Here is a 12,500-nt window from a genome sequence, read left to right as displayed (position 1 = left end):
TTGCTTGTGTTATAAGTAGAAAAATGGAGAGAGAGAGAGAGAGAGAGAGAGAGAGAGAGAGAGAGAGAGAGAGAGAGAGGTATCTCGTTCTTGACCACATTCTGGAGATTAACATTGACCGAATTGAAACCAGGCATAGGACACGTATGAGAGTTATTATCTCTCTCACTCTCTCTCCCTCTCTCTCTCTCTCTCCTTCTCTCTCTGTCTTCCCGAGAAAACGTTTAATTGGAGGTAAAATCGTCTTTCCCCCCCCTTGGGGGGGACAAGGAAGGAAGGGGGGCGTAGCCCCCCCTATCACAACCTATACAGGACAGCTATAATTCAGGCAGTGTCTTCATGACACAGAAGAATTAAACTTGCAAATTGGCCCCAGTAATTAATGAAATAAGTGCTGCTACCGAGACGCCTCTGGGACGGGGGCGTAGGGGAAGGGTCGGGGGGTCACCTGGGAAGGGGGGCCGCCGCCTCCTGCACGGGGCGGGGGCGCAGGACCCCGGGAATTTTAGGAAATTGGAGCGAGATGAATGGCTCGAACGAAAGCTGTGATGTGAGTTTTTTTTGTAAGAGTTGCTTCTCTGTCTCTCTCTCTCTCTCTCTCTCTCTTTGGGTGATTTAGGGCCACAAAGGGGTCTGCAGGGGGGGGACATAAGGGGGGCGTTGTCCCCCCCCAACGGCAGATTAAGCCAATTAACCCAAAGTTGTTTTAAACGTATTAAGTAAAATGCCTTGTAATGTCTGTACGAATGTGGGCAATCTTTTGGCTGCGTTTAATCTAACTAATTGCTCTCTCTCTCTCTCTCTCTCTCTCTCTCTCTCTCTCTCTCTCTCTCTCTCTCTCTCTCTCTTCTCTTCCGGCCGTCTGGATCTTGCTTAACAGCAGCAGCAGCAGCAGCAGCAGAGAACAGCAATTTGATATCTTTATTTTTTTTGTTTTGTTTTTAATATTCTGTCTCTCTCTCTCTCTCTCTCTCTCTCTCTCTCTCTCTCTTTCTCTCTCTCTCTCTTTCTTTCTCACATACACTCTCTCTCTCTCTCTCTCCCTCTCTCTCTCTCTCTCTCTCTCTCTCTCTCTCTACTGATAAATCATCAAAGTAATAATTATAATAATAATTTTCTCTCTCTCTCTCAATCTCTCTTTCTCACATACACTCTCTCTCTCTCTCTCTCTCTCTCTCTCTCTCTCTCTCTCTCTCTCTCTCTCTACTGATAAATCATCAGAGTAATAATTATAATAATAATTTCTCTCTCTCTCTCTCAATCTCTCTTTCTCACATACACACACTCTCTCTCTCTCTCTCTCTCTCTCTCTCTCTCTCTCTCTCTCTCTCTCTCTCTCTACTGATAAATCGTCAAAGTAATAATTATAATAATAATAATATCTCTCCTCTCTCTCTCTCTCTCTCTCTCTCTCTCTCTCTCTCTCTCTCTCTCTCTCTCCGTTTTCACTAAATTGGTTCTTTGCGGATTACCGCCAAAGGCTTTTAATATTAAATTTCATAATTCATATTTATTTGCGTGCAAATTGGTTGTGTGGGCTGCGCTTGTTTTTCCCCGGGAGGGAGGGAGGGAGAGGAGGGGGGGGGGCATGGTTAATTAAAGAGGCCGACGGTGGCGGCGATCAGGGGGATTTGTGACGAGAGAGAGAGAGAGAGAGAGAGAATAAGCTTAAGGAGTTTCATACATAGATATTTTCGTCAATTTCTGTCATATTTTTATGAATTGTGTAATCGGGAAACTCTCTCTCTCTCTCTCTCTCTCTCTCTCTCTCTCTCTCTCTCTCTCTCTCTCTCTCTCCCTTGTGTGTGTGTGTGAGAGAGAGAGAGAGAGAGAACCATAAAATGAAATATAGGATCATTTCCCCGATAGCCCCACCATAAGCAGAATTTCATATGGCTCCCATTACAGACTATCTCTCCCTCTCTCTCTCTCTCTCTCTCTCTCTCTCTCTCTCTCATATCGTTATTTATAGAAATATTTCCTTACTAGACATCACTCAACCCAATATTTTACGAGTCCCAGGTCGTCCCTCTAACATACTTCTCTTGTCAATCGGTGTCTTTTCCCGATATTCTCTGCCAAGACGAAGAAGCGGGGTGTGCGAGGGGTGAGGCGGGGTGAGGAGGGCACGGAGGGGTGGCATCATATGCCCACCAGCCCGCCCCGTTGGGGCATTACGATGCCCTAAGGTATTTTATCTTGGGGGGTGGTATTGCCATAACGCTTCGTTGTGTCTGATGCCAAAGTTTCCTTCTCTCTCTCTCTCTCTCTCTCTCTCTCTCTCGTTCTGCCAGGCAGGAAGGGATGCCCCCTCCCCACATCCATAACCCCCCCCCCCCAACAACGCCATTGTCTTCCTAGGGCCGTTATTAGGCGTTATTCAAATCGTAAATCAAGTTATTAAAATTGTCACCATGGGAGGTATACAGGATTCCGGAAATGAAATATTATGCATTTCGTTCATTCATTTAGACCCTAACCCCCCTACCTGGCCCCTCCCCCCCCTTCCAATTCACTCACCTGGCCCACGGGTAACCCCTTAACCACCCCCAAACCCGCTCCATTCATTAGAAAATGGTGTGAATCATAATATGTAATATTAGCTAATATTCTCGGGACTCCCATTAAGGGCTGTACGTGATAGCGCGGAGGAAATATACAATAGACGCATCTAGATTGATAGACACGTGATAGACGGGGCCTAGATAAGGTATATAGAACGTAGGCCTACCTTTCTATATCCCTGTTTCTATCTGTTAGCCCCTATTACCGCCTATTAGCCGCCGGAAGTGATAGATGTACCCCCTTCGGATGTCAAAACAATGAAAAAGCGACGAAATCGCGTGTTTTGTCAACTAACCATCCCCCGTAGGTCAGTTTTACCCCTTTGAACGTCATTCCCTGACCTCCCTTAGCATCCCCTGACCCTCGAAATGCTCCAGGGGGACCCGGGGACCCTCTGGGCACCTTTAGGAGCCCCCTAGGTCGGCCCTGGGGGGCCCCAGGACCCGCCAAACGCACGCCAACCTTGTCGGCTACCGGATGAAATCACGACCTATGCGTGTCAAATCTCGCCCCTTTTGCCGTTGTGTTGAGGCCTCAGATTTGTCGCCAATGCGTGTCGTTCCCTCGTGGCGGGGGCGTCCTGGGGCATCCTAGGGCGTCCGGGAGGGTCCTGGGAAGTCCTGGGGTGCCCTAGGGGGTCATAACCCCCTTCCAGAATGAATAAAGGGGGCGTTTTTCCCTCCTGTTTACAGGCCTGGAAGTTGTCAGAAGGGGTTCCAGAAACATGGGGACGATTTAGTCTTAAAATTTTAATTAGGAAATAAGGGTTATGGAAAGGGTTAGGGGGCGTCACCCCCTTCCTAATACAGGAGGGGGGTTGGGGGTCCGTTATTCCTACCCCCTTTTGGCCTAAGATAAGGGGGGGGGACGGGGAAAGCGTGATTACATTTTAAACTTATTTTTTTGTGTTGGACGTGACTGTTGGTTATTTGAAAAATATATTACCAGGTACATTGGAAAAATCAGTTGTTAACCAGTCAGATTATCTAGAGAAGTGGATTATTAACCAGTCAAATTATTGGGAAAATAGATTATTAACTATCCAGATTATTGGGAAAATAGATTATTAACCAGTCAAATTATTGGTTAAATAGATTATTAACTATCCAGGTATTGGGAAAATAGATTATTAAGCAGTCAGATTATTGGGAAAATAGATTATTAACCAGTCAAATGATCGGGAAAATAGATTATTAACCAGTCAAATGATCTGGAAAATAGATTATTAACTATCCAGATCATTGGGAAAACAGATTATTAACCAGTCAAATGATTGGGTAAGCAGATTATAAACCAGTCAAATGATTGGGAAAACAGATTATAAAAGCAGTTAGATTACTGGGGAAATAGACTATTGGGAAAATAGATTATTAACCAGTCAAGTGATTGGGAAAACAGATTATTAACCAGTAAAACGATTGGGAAAGCAGATTATAAACCAGTCAAATGATTGGGAAAACAGATTATAAAAGCAGTTAGATTACTGGGGAAATAGACTATTGGGAAAATAGATTATTAACCAGTCAAGTGATTGGGAAAACAGATTATTAACCGGTAAAACGATTGGGAAAATAGATTATTAACCAGTCAAACTTTATACTGCACTGGAATCAAGCAAAGATGGTCATATATATATACACAGTGTATATATATATGAGATTCGTGACTTATTTCCGGCGTGTGGAGAAGATATGCAAATGAGTTATATATAATAACTGCGGAATTGTTAAATCAGCCAATTAACAGCTTCTGTCACGAGTCAGGGGAGAGAGAGAGAGAGAGAGAGAGAGAGAGAGAGAGAGAGAGAGAGAGAGAGAGAGAGAGAGAGAGAGAGTTGTCGTACCGTTTGCAGAATGATATCCTTAGATCTTTTTATTTTTTGTCAGGCACTGAAAATTTTATGAGAGAGAGAGAGAGATAGAGAGAGAGAGAGATTCAGGGAGAGAGAGAGAGAATGGGGGAGAAATTGAGAGAGAGAGAGGAGGAGGGAGAAATTGAGAGAGAAAGAGAGATTGAGGGAGATAGAGAGAGAAATAGAGACAAAGAGATAGAGATAGAGAGAGAGAGAAATAATTTTGGCCAACAACAAAAATTTCTACCTTCTAAAAAACCATGATTTTATTTTGAATTTAACAGGATTTTAATTTGGCGTTTGATCTCTCCAATCCGCCAAAATAAAACCACACCCAATTTTCCTCCCTGCAGGATGCCAGATTAAGATAACATCCACATTTTCATTCCTAAATCCTAATGAATACAATCAATGTGAATATAATCAATACCTCTCGACCTAGATTAAGTTACCAGGGTTTTAATTTAGCGTTTTAGCTCTCAACTCCGCCGAAATAACGCCCAGCCAATTTCCCTCCCTCCTGCAGGATGACATGGAGGTCGTGGGCGTATCATCAGCTGCTGTAGCAGAAGTCTTAGGCGGCACGCAGAGACCCGGGGCGTCCCAGAACTACGCCCGCGATTCGACGCTACGCGTTTCAACTGACCACACAGGTAATTTTTGGGGGCGGGGAGGGAGAAAGAGAGAGAGAGAGAGAGAATGATAACTTTAAATATAGGAAGAAAGAGAGAGAGAGAGAGATAACTTTAATCATAGGAAGAAAGAGAGAGAGAGAGAGAGAGAGAGAGAGAGAGAAAGAAAATTTTAAACAGGGAGAAAGAGAGAGAGAGAAAGAGAGATAACCTTAAATATAGGAAGAGAGAGAGAGAGAGAGAGAGAGAGAGAGAGAGAGAGAGAGAGAGAGAAACATGTTTAAACATAGGAAGAGAGAGAGAGAGAGAGAGAGAGAGAGGCAGGGTTAATATGAAAGGAGAAATAGAGAGAGAGAGAGAGAGGGAAATGTAAATTTAAACATAGGGAGAGAGAGAGAGTGAGAGAGAGAGAGAGAGAGAGACTGGTTCATCTACTTCTAAAATGAAACAGAGAAGTCTAGAGATAAAGAGAGAGAGAGAGAGAGAGAGAGAGAGAGAGAGAGAGAGAGAGAGAGAGAGAGAGGGGCATTAAGATGGGTTTTGTACCCATGCCAGAACTGTCTTCTCTATTTATAATGTTAATGGTGTCATACTTCCCTGTCAATCACTCATTGATTGCGTTATCTCTCTCTCTCTCTCTCTCTCTCTCTCTCTCTCTCTCTCTCTCTCTCTCTGAAATACCTTGGGCTTCTCGTCACGTAATTCCTCATTCATTCCCTGTCCCCTTATCAAATTGTTTAAAACATTCCCTGTATTCAAATACAATTTAAACTCTCTCTCTCTCTCTCTCTCTCTCTCTCTCTCTCTCTCTCTCTCTCTCTCTCTCTCTCTCTCCACAATCTTCATCTCTTTCTCTCCCTCAATCTCTATTTCTCTCTCTCAATCTCTTTCTCTCTTTCTCTCTCTCCCTCACTCTCTCTTCCTCTTTCTCTCTCCATTTTTCTCTCTCCCTCTTTCTCTACCTCAATCTCTCTGTCTCTCTCTTTCTCTTTCTCTCTTGCACTCTCTCTCTTTCTCTTTCTCTCTTGCACTCTCTCTATCTCTTCCTCTTTCCCCAATCTCTATCTGTCTCTCTCTCCCTCAATCTCTCTCTCTCTCTCTCTCTCTCTCTTTCCCAGTCTCTATCTCTCTCTCTCCCTCAATCTCTCTTTCCCTCTCTCAATCTCGTTCTCTTTCTCTCTCTTTGTCCTTCTCTCTCCCTCTTTCTCTACGTCAATCTCTCTCTCTCCCCCTCTTTCTCTCTTACACTCTCTCTATCTTTCCCCAATCTCTATCTCTGTTTCTGCCCCCACTGAGGGACCTGGGGCAACCCGAACGAACTGTAAGGTAAGGTAAGGTAAGGTCTCTCTCGCTCACGTTATCTCACTCTTTCTCTATTACACTCTCTCTATCTTTCCCCAATCTCTATCTCTGTTTCTGCCCCCCCTCTCTCTCTCTCTCTCTCTCACTCACGTTATCTCACTCTCTCGCTCACGTTGTCTCACTCTCCCCCAGATCGCATCCGAACAGACGAAGACGACCCAGAGGACGAAGAAGAGGACGACGACCCAGAAATCAGAATGGACACCGACCAGGACGTCGCAGGGGGCGAGGACCCCCCCTCCTCTTCTTCCGCCGCCCCCCCTCCCGACGAGGGCCAAGACGAGGCCACGCCCACGTCGGCGATAGCTCCGCCCACCGGCTCCTCCCTGTCGGCGTCCCTGGACGTGTACAAACCCCCTCCCAATCCCAACCTGCCTTCTGCTGTGCCTTCCGCGTTAGGTCTGTACAAAAGGTCCTCCGGAGGGGAGGACGAGGAGGAGGAGGAGGACGAGGAGGAGGAAGACGAGGAGGAGGAGGAGGAGGAGGAGGAGTCGGGCGCCGAGGACGCCTCCCGCGCCTTCCTGGAGGACGACGAAGTGGCCGTAGGAGCCGAGGAGGACCGCATGGAATGCGACGACTCGGAGAGCACCACTCCGATGTTCATAGACGACGACTCCTCGTCCAGGGCGTACTACCCCGACGCCGCCTCCGCCGCCGCTGCCCCCGGCATGATGATGACGCCCGTGGCGATGCTGCAGGATGCTGCCATGGCGGGGGCTGCCGCAGGCGCCAGGAGAAACAAACGCAAGAACTTCAAGCCGAGGAACATCGTCTACACCTACACTGACAGCGGCGAGGACGACGCCAACGCGGACGAGGCGGCAGGCGGAGCCAGCGACTCGGAGGTGGGCGGGGCCGGCGCCTCCTCCTCCTCCAGCAGCAGGCTCCTCCTCCTCCGCATGCCCTCCGGCATGATGGAGGCCTCTGGCGGGTCGTCCTCCTCAGAGCTGCCACTCGACCTGTCCGAGGCCCCGGCCCTCCGCAGGACACTCCTGCCGAGGCGGCTGGACGAGGCCTCCTCGCTCTCCCACCCGCGGCTGAATGCCCTCCTGTCGTCCTCCGCCTCCCGCTCCGCCGCCGCTTCTTCCGTGGCGTCCTCGCCGCCTCCTGGCGGCCCCCGGGAGGAGGGCGAGGAGGAGGAGGAGGAAGAGGAGGAGGAGGAGGCCGCCGCTACAGCCGGGGACATGAAGGAGTACGCCGAGTTCACCATGAGGCGCCTTCTAGGGCTCTACGGCCTCCACGACGTGTCCGAGGGCATGGGTCTGCCCCCAGCCGCCATATACTCAGGTAAGTCGAGTCTCTCTTCTTATAGGTTATTTGGAAACATACAGAAGTGTATTTGCAGGAACATACGTATTTTCTATCCCGTTGTCTCCCATTCTCTCGGCGCGTCCAGGCCGTCTGCTTGTTATGTTGTGTCTGGGTGCAGGTTTGCAGTAATATATAACATAAAATATACACATAGGTTATTTATACAACATAGAACATGCACATAGGTTACTTGGGAACTTAAGTATACCTTAGCTTAACCAGACCACTGAGCTGATTAACAGCTCTCCTAGGGCTGGCCCGAAGGATTAGATTTATTTTACGTGGCTAAGAACCAATCGCTTACCTAGTAACGGGACCTACAGCTTATTGTGGACTCTGAACCACATTACAACGAGAAATGAATTTCTATCACCAGAAATAAATTCCTCTAATTCTTCATTGGCCCGTCGGAGAATTGGGAACATATACACAGACGGGCACCGGGTACCGTCTACAGTGTGCCCTCTGCAGGGTACTTTAAGCAGCCCCGTAAGACCTTTTATGTCTATGAATGTGTATATTAAATGTATATTTAATGTATATTTACATTAAATGTATACTTAATATAATTAATGGGTATTTAAAGTATGTCAACATTGAATGAATATTTAGAGCATATATATATTTATTGTATGTTTACCTCAAATGTATATTTGATGTATATAAGATGTATATTTAATATATATTAGATGTATATTTAATATATATTAGATGTATATTTAATGTATATTATATATATATTTAGAGTATATTAGCTGTATACCCTAAATGTATATTGAACGTATATTAGATGTATATTAGATGTATATTAGATGTATATTTGATGTATATTGAACGTATATTTGATGTAAATATACACAACCGGTGTATACTTGACCCAGAGCCGCACAATAACCGTTGGACTTAATATGAGCATCTGACTTTGAGAAGTCCCAGATATCAGGCACTCTCCAACCCGGAATTAATGGCACTCTTATTGGCCCCCCCCCCCCCTCTCTCTCTCTCTCTCTCTCTCTCTCTCTCTCTCTCTCTCTCTCTCTGTGGCTATCTTTCTCTGTATTTGGCTATTTCTCTCTCTCTCTCTCTTTCTCTCTCTCTCTCTCTCTCTCTCAAAACAGGTCAAATAGCTCAAAGTCCTCTCTCTCTCTCTCTCTCTCTCTCTCTGTGGCAATCTTTCTCTTTCTCTCTCTCTCTGTGGCAATCTTTCTCTTTCTCTCTCTCTCGCTCTCGCTCTCTCTCTCTCTCTCTCTCTCTCTCTCTCTCTCTCTCTCTCTCTCTCTCTCTGTGGCTATCTTTCTCTGTGTTTGGCTATTTCTCTCTCTCTCTCTCTCTCTCTCTCTCTCTCTCTCTCTCTCTCTCTCTCTCAAAACAGGTCAAATAGCTCAAAGTCCTCTCTCTCTCTCTCTCTCTCTCTCTCTCTCTCTCTCTCTCTCTGTGGCAATCTTTCTCTTTCTCTCTCTCTCTCGCTCTCTTTGGCTATCTCTCTCTCTCTCTCTCTCTCTCTCTCTCTCCACAGACAATTCTCTCTCTCTCTCTCTCCAAAACAGGTCAAATAGTTCAAAATCCTCTCTCTCTCTCTCTCTCTCTCTCTCTCTCTCTCTCTCTCTCTCTCTCTCTCTCTCTCTCTCTCTCTCTCTCTTCCCAAAACCAATATCCTTCAGAGTGCCCAGGCTTGACTTAGGGCATGGACACGGGAGTATGGCTGTGTGAGTGTGTGTGTGTGTGTGGGCATGGCGGGGTATGCCCCGGGCACGTCTAAATGGCCCCGGGTGGGTTACGTTGCCTGGCTAATATTTGGGAGAAGGGACGGTGACGCTTAGCAGAGATTTCTTAATGGTCCGTAGAGAGAGAGAGAGAGAGAGAGAGAGAGAGAGAGAGAGAGAGAATATTAAATCGTCTGTGAATTGTAGGAATTCGGATCGAGAGAGAGAGAGAGAGAGAGAGAGAGAGAGAGAGAGAGAGAGAATAAAAGAGAGAGAGAGAGAGAGAGAGAGAGAGAGAGAGAGAGAGAGAGAGAGAGAATAAAAGAGAGAGAGAGAGAGCCCCTGGCTATGGGGCACGGAGTAAAATGCCCCCGGGGGTTAAAGTAAGGCAGTGAGTGTGGACTGTGGGTATACCTACCCCCTGAGAGGGTGGGGGGGCGCATTCATACCCAGGGTACTGGGCATCGGTCCGTTCAACCTCCTGTAATCAAGTCTTGGTATAATTATTGTGTTTCAATTCTGAGGGACTTCTTGATTATTTTTTAGACTTTCAAAGGACTTTAGAGGACTTTAAACGACTTTAAAAGATTTTTAAAGACTTTAAAGGACTTTAATTGCCCTTTAAAAGGCTTCAAAAGGACTTTAAATGACTTTAAAACATTTAAAAGGTCTCAGCCTTTAAATCGGGACTTGTCAAATGTTCATTCAGGTTCAATTGAGACTTTCAATCATTTTTAATGTTAATAAAAGGCTTAGAATGACCTACAGTTATATATGAAGCCTTTTTAGACTTTTATTCAGGATAGAAAAGGCTTAGAAATACAAGAAAGGCTTAGAAAAATAAAGAAAAGTCTTAGAATTATAAAAAAGGCTTAGAAATATAAAGAAAGGCTTAGAAATATAAAGAAAAGGCTTAGGAATATAAAAAAAAGGCTTAGAAATGTAAAAGAAAAAGCTTAGAAAGGTAAAAAAAGGCTTAGAAATGCTAAACAAGCCTTTTTAACCTTTCAGTCAATATAAAGAAGGCTTTGAATGACTTTCTATATATAGAAAAATAATTAAGAAAAATTGGAAATTTTTTTTTAATTTTATTTTTATTTTTATTTTTATTTTCATTTTTATTTTTTTATTCTCTCTCTCTCTCTCTCTCTCTCTCTCTCTCTCTCTCTCTCTCTCTCTCTATATATATATATATATATATATATATATATATATATATATATATATATATATATATATATATATATATAAATATATATATATATGAGAATTCAAATATGTTCATTCCTCTGGTCGACCATAAATAATGAGAATGCGAGATCGTCATTCCTTTCTCATATGAGAGAGAGAGAGAGAGAGACAGAGAGAGAGAGAAACGTGATCTCTCTCTCTCTCTCTCTCTCTCTCTCTCTCTCTCTCTCTCTCTCTCTCTCTCTTCAGGAAACTGTAAATTGAAGAACCGCGCCAAGGACCTTCTCGGGCATTCTCGAAGCTTTTAGTTATTCTCTCTATCCCTCCGTTATTCCGTTATTCGCAGCGTTATCCGTTATTCTGCGCCTCGGGAACCGTCGCCTATACATCCGCGCGTGTGTGTACACACCTACGGATATATATATAGATACGCAGATATAGATAGATATATAGATATACGTCAAGCTTCTCGAAGACCGCAAAGTACGTCTTCTTTATGACAAGGCCCCAACCTCCCCCCACCCCCTACTTTTTTCACTAATGCCATTTTCCCCTTTTTATAAATACCCACGTGAGAAGAGGGGTAGGGGTGTGGGGCATCCATCATCATCCCCTCCTGGCAGTAGGGGAGGAGGAGGAGGTGAGAGGAGGGAGGGGGGGACATACCCCCCCCTCTATTATGAAAAACAAGCTTGTTGCCAAATTCTCTCTTGTGGGGCTTCTTCGGAGGACCCCGGTGTCTTTTGGAGCCGTTTCCCGAAAAGGGGGCTTTGGAAAGGGGGGGGGTGTGTGTGTGTGTGGATTTGGAGAGGGGGTGGGAGAAGGGGGATTTGAAAATAATAATCATAATAAAAATAATTATAAGGATGAAAATAGGATTTGAAAACATTCAGCCATCAAGGGCTTAAAATATCTTCGCTCCGAGGTAGGAAACGAAGACTCGACTTATGATAAATATGATAGCTCGTCTCTCTCTCTCTCTCTCTCTCTCTCTCTCTCTCTCTCTCTCTCTCTCTCTCTCTCTCTCTCTCTCTCTCTCAGTGTCTCCTAAAATTCGGCAAAAACTCGCCCCGGGCCACATGTTAAGCATAACTCTTTGGTATGGCTTATGACAGACGCAGACGCAAGGAATTCCGCTAAAGCGTGAGAGAGAGAGAGAGAGAGAGAGAGAGAGAGAGAGAGAGAGAGAGAGAGAGAGAGAGAGAGAGGTATTTATATATATAATTTATATAAATATATGGAGACAGGGGAGAAAAAAAAGAGAGAGAGAGAGAGAGAAAGAGTGACAGTTATAGGGAGAGATAGATTGAGAATGAGAGAAAGATATAGGATTATAAAGAGAGAGAGAGAGAGAGAGAGAGAGAGAGAGAGAGAGAGAGAAAGAGAGAGAAAGAGAGACAGTCATAGGGTTATAAAGAAAGAGAGAGAGAGAGAGAGAGAGCTTTAGGGACAGAGAGAAAGAGAGAGAATGAGAGAAAGATATAGGAATAGAGAGAGAGAGAGAGAGAGAGAGAGAGAGAGAGAGAGAGAGTTCCTATCATACATACACACATGTTTACAAAAACCCGAATTACCTAACTCTCACGTTCCTGAAGTCGGATGTCAACAAACCGGAGCCTAATTCTCACGGCTTCCGCAATTCAGCATCATAATCCCCCCATTCAGCAATCAACAGATTATACCAGGCGCCTCATTTCCCACGGTCATAGGAGGGCTCGTACGAGCGTTGCAATTTAGGTGGTCTGCGTCTCTGGTTGTTTGGGGAATTCAGGGAGGCCTGGGTTGCTCGATGTTGCCAACTTTTTCAAGGGAGTTTATTTGACTGCTCTCCCATAAAGGGAATTTTTTGAATGGAGTTTTTGCCTTAGAATGTTGGATAAAACG

At 45.0% G+C, this 12,500-nt stretch overlaps 1 pseudogene; it reads left to right on the top strand.

Annotated features, from left to right (window-relative positions):
- The window catches only part of LOC136838305 (uncharacterized), a 20,323-nt pseudogene extending 11,800 nt beyond the window's left edge, over positions 1-8,523 (top strand).
- The last annotated feature ends 3,977 nt before the right edge of the window (positions 8,524-12,500 follow it).

The sequence above is a fragment of the Macrobrachium rosenbergii genome, unplaced genomic scaffold, assembly GCF_040412425.1.
Source record: "Macrobrachium rosenbergii isolate ZJJX-2024 unplaced genomic scaffold, ASM4041242v1 60, whole genome shotgun sequence".
Classification (NCBI taxonomy): Eukaryota; Metazoa; Arthropoda; class Malacostraca; order Decapoda; family Palaemonidae; genus Macrobrachium; species Macrobrachium rosenbergii.
The sequence above is the reverse complement of the archived record's forward strand: the minus strand, read 5'-3'. Positions and strand labels throughout refer to the sequence as shown.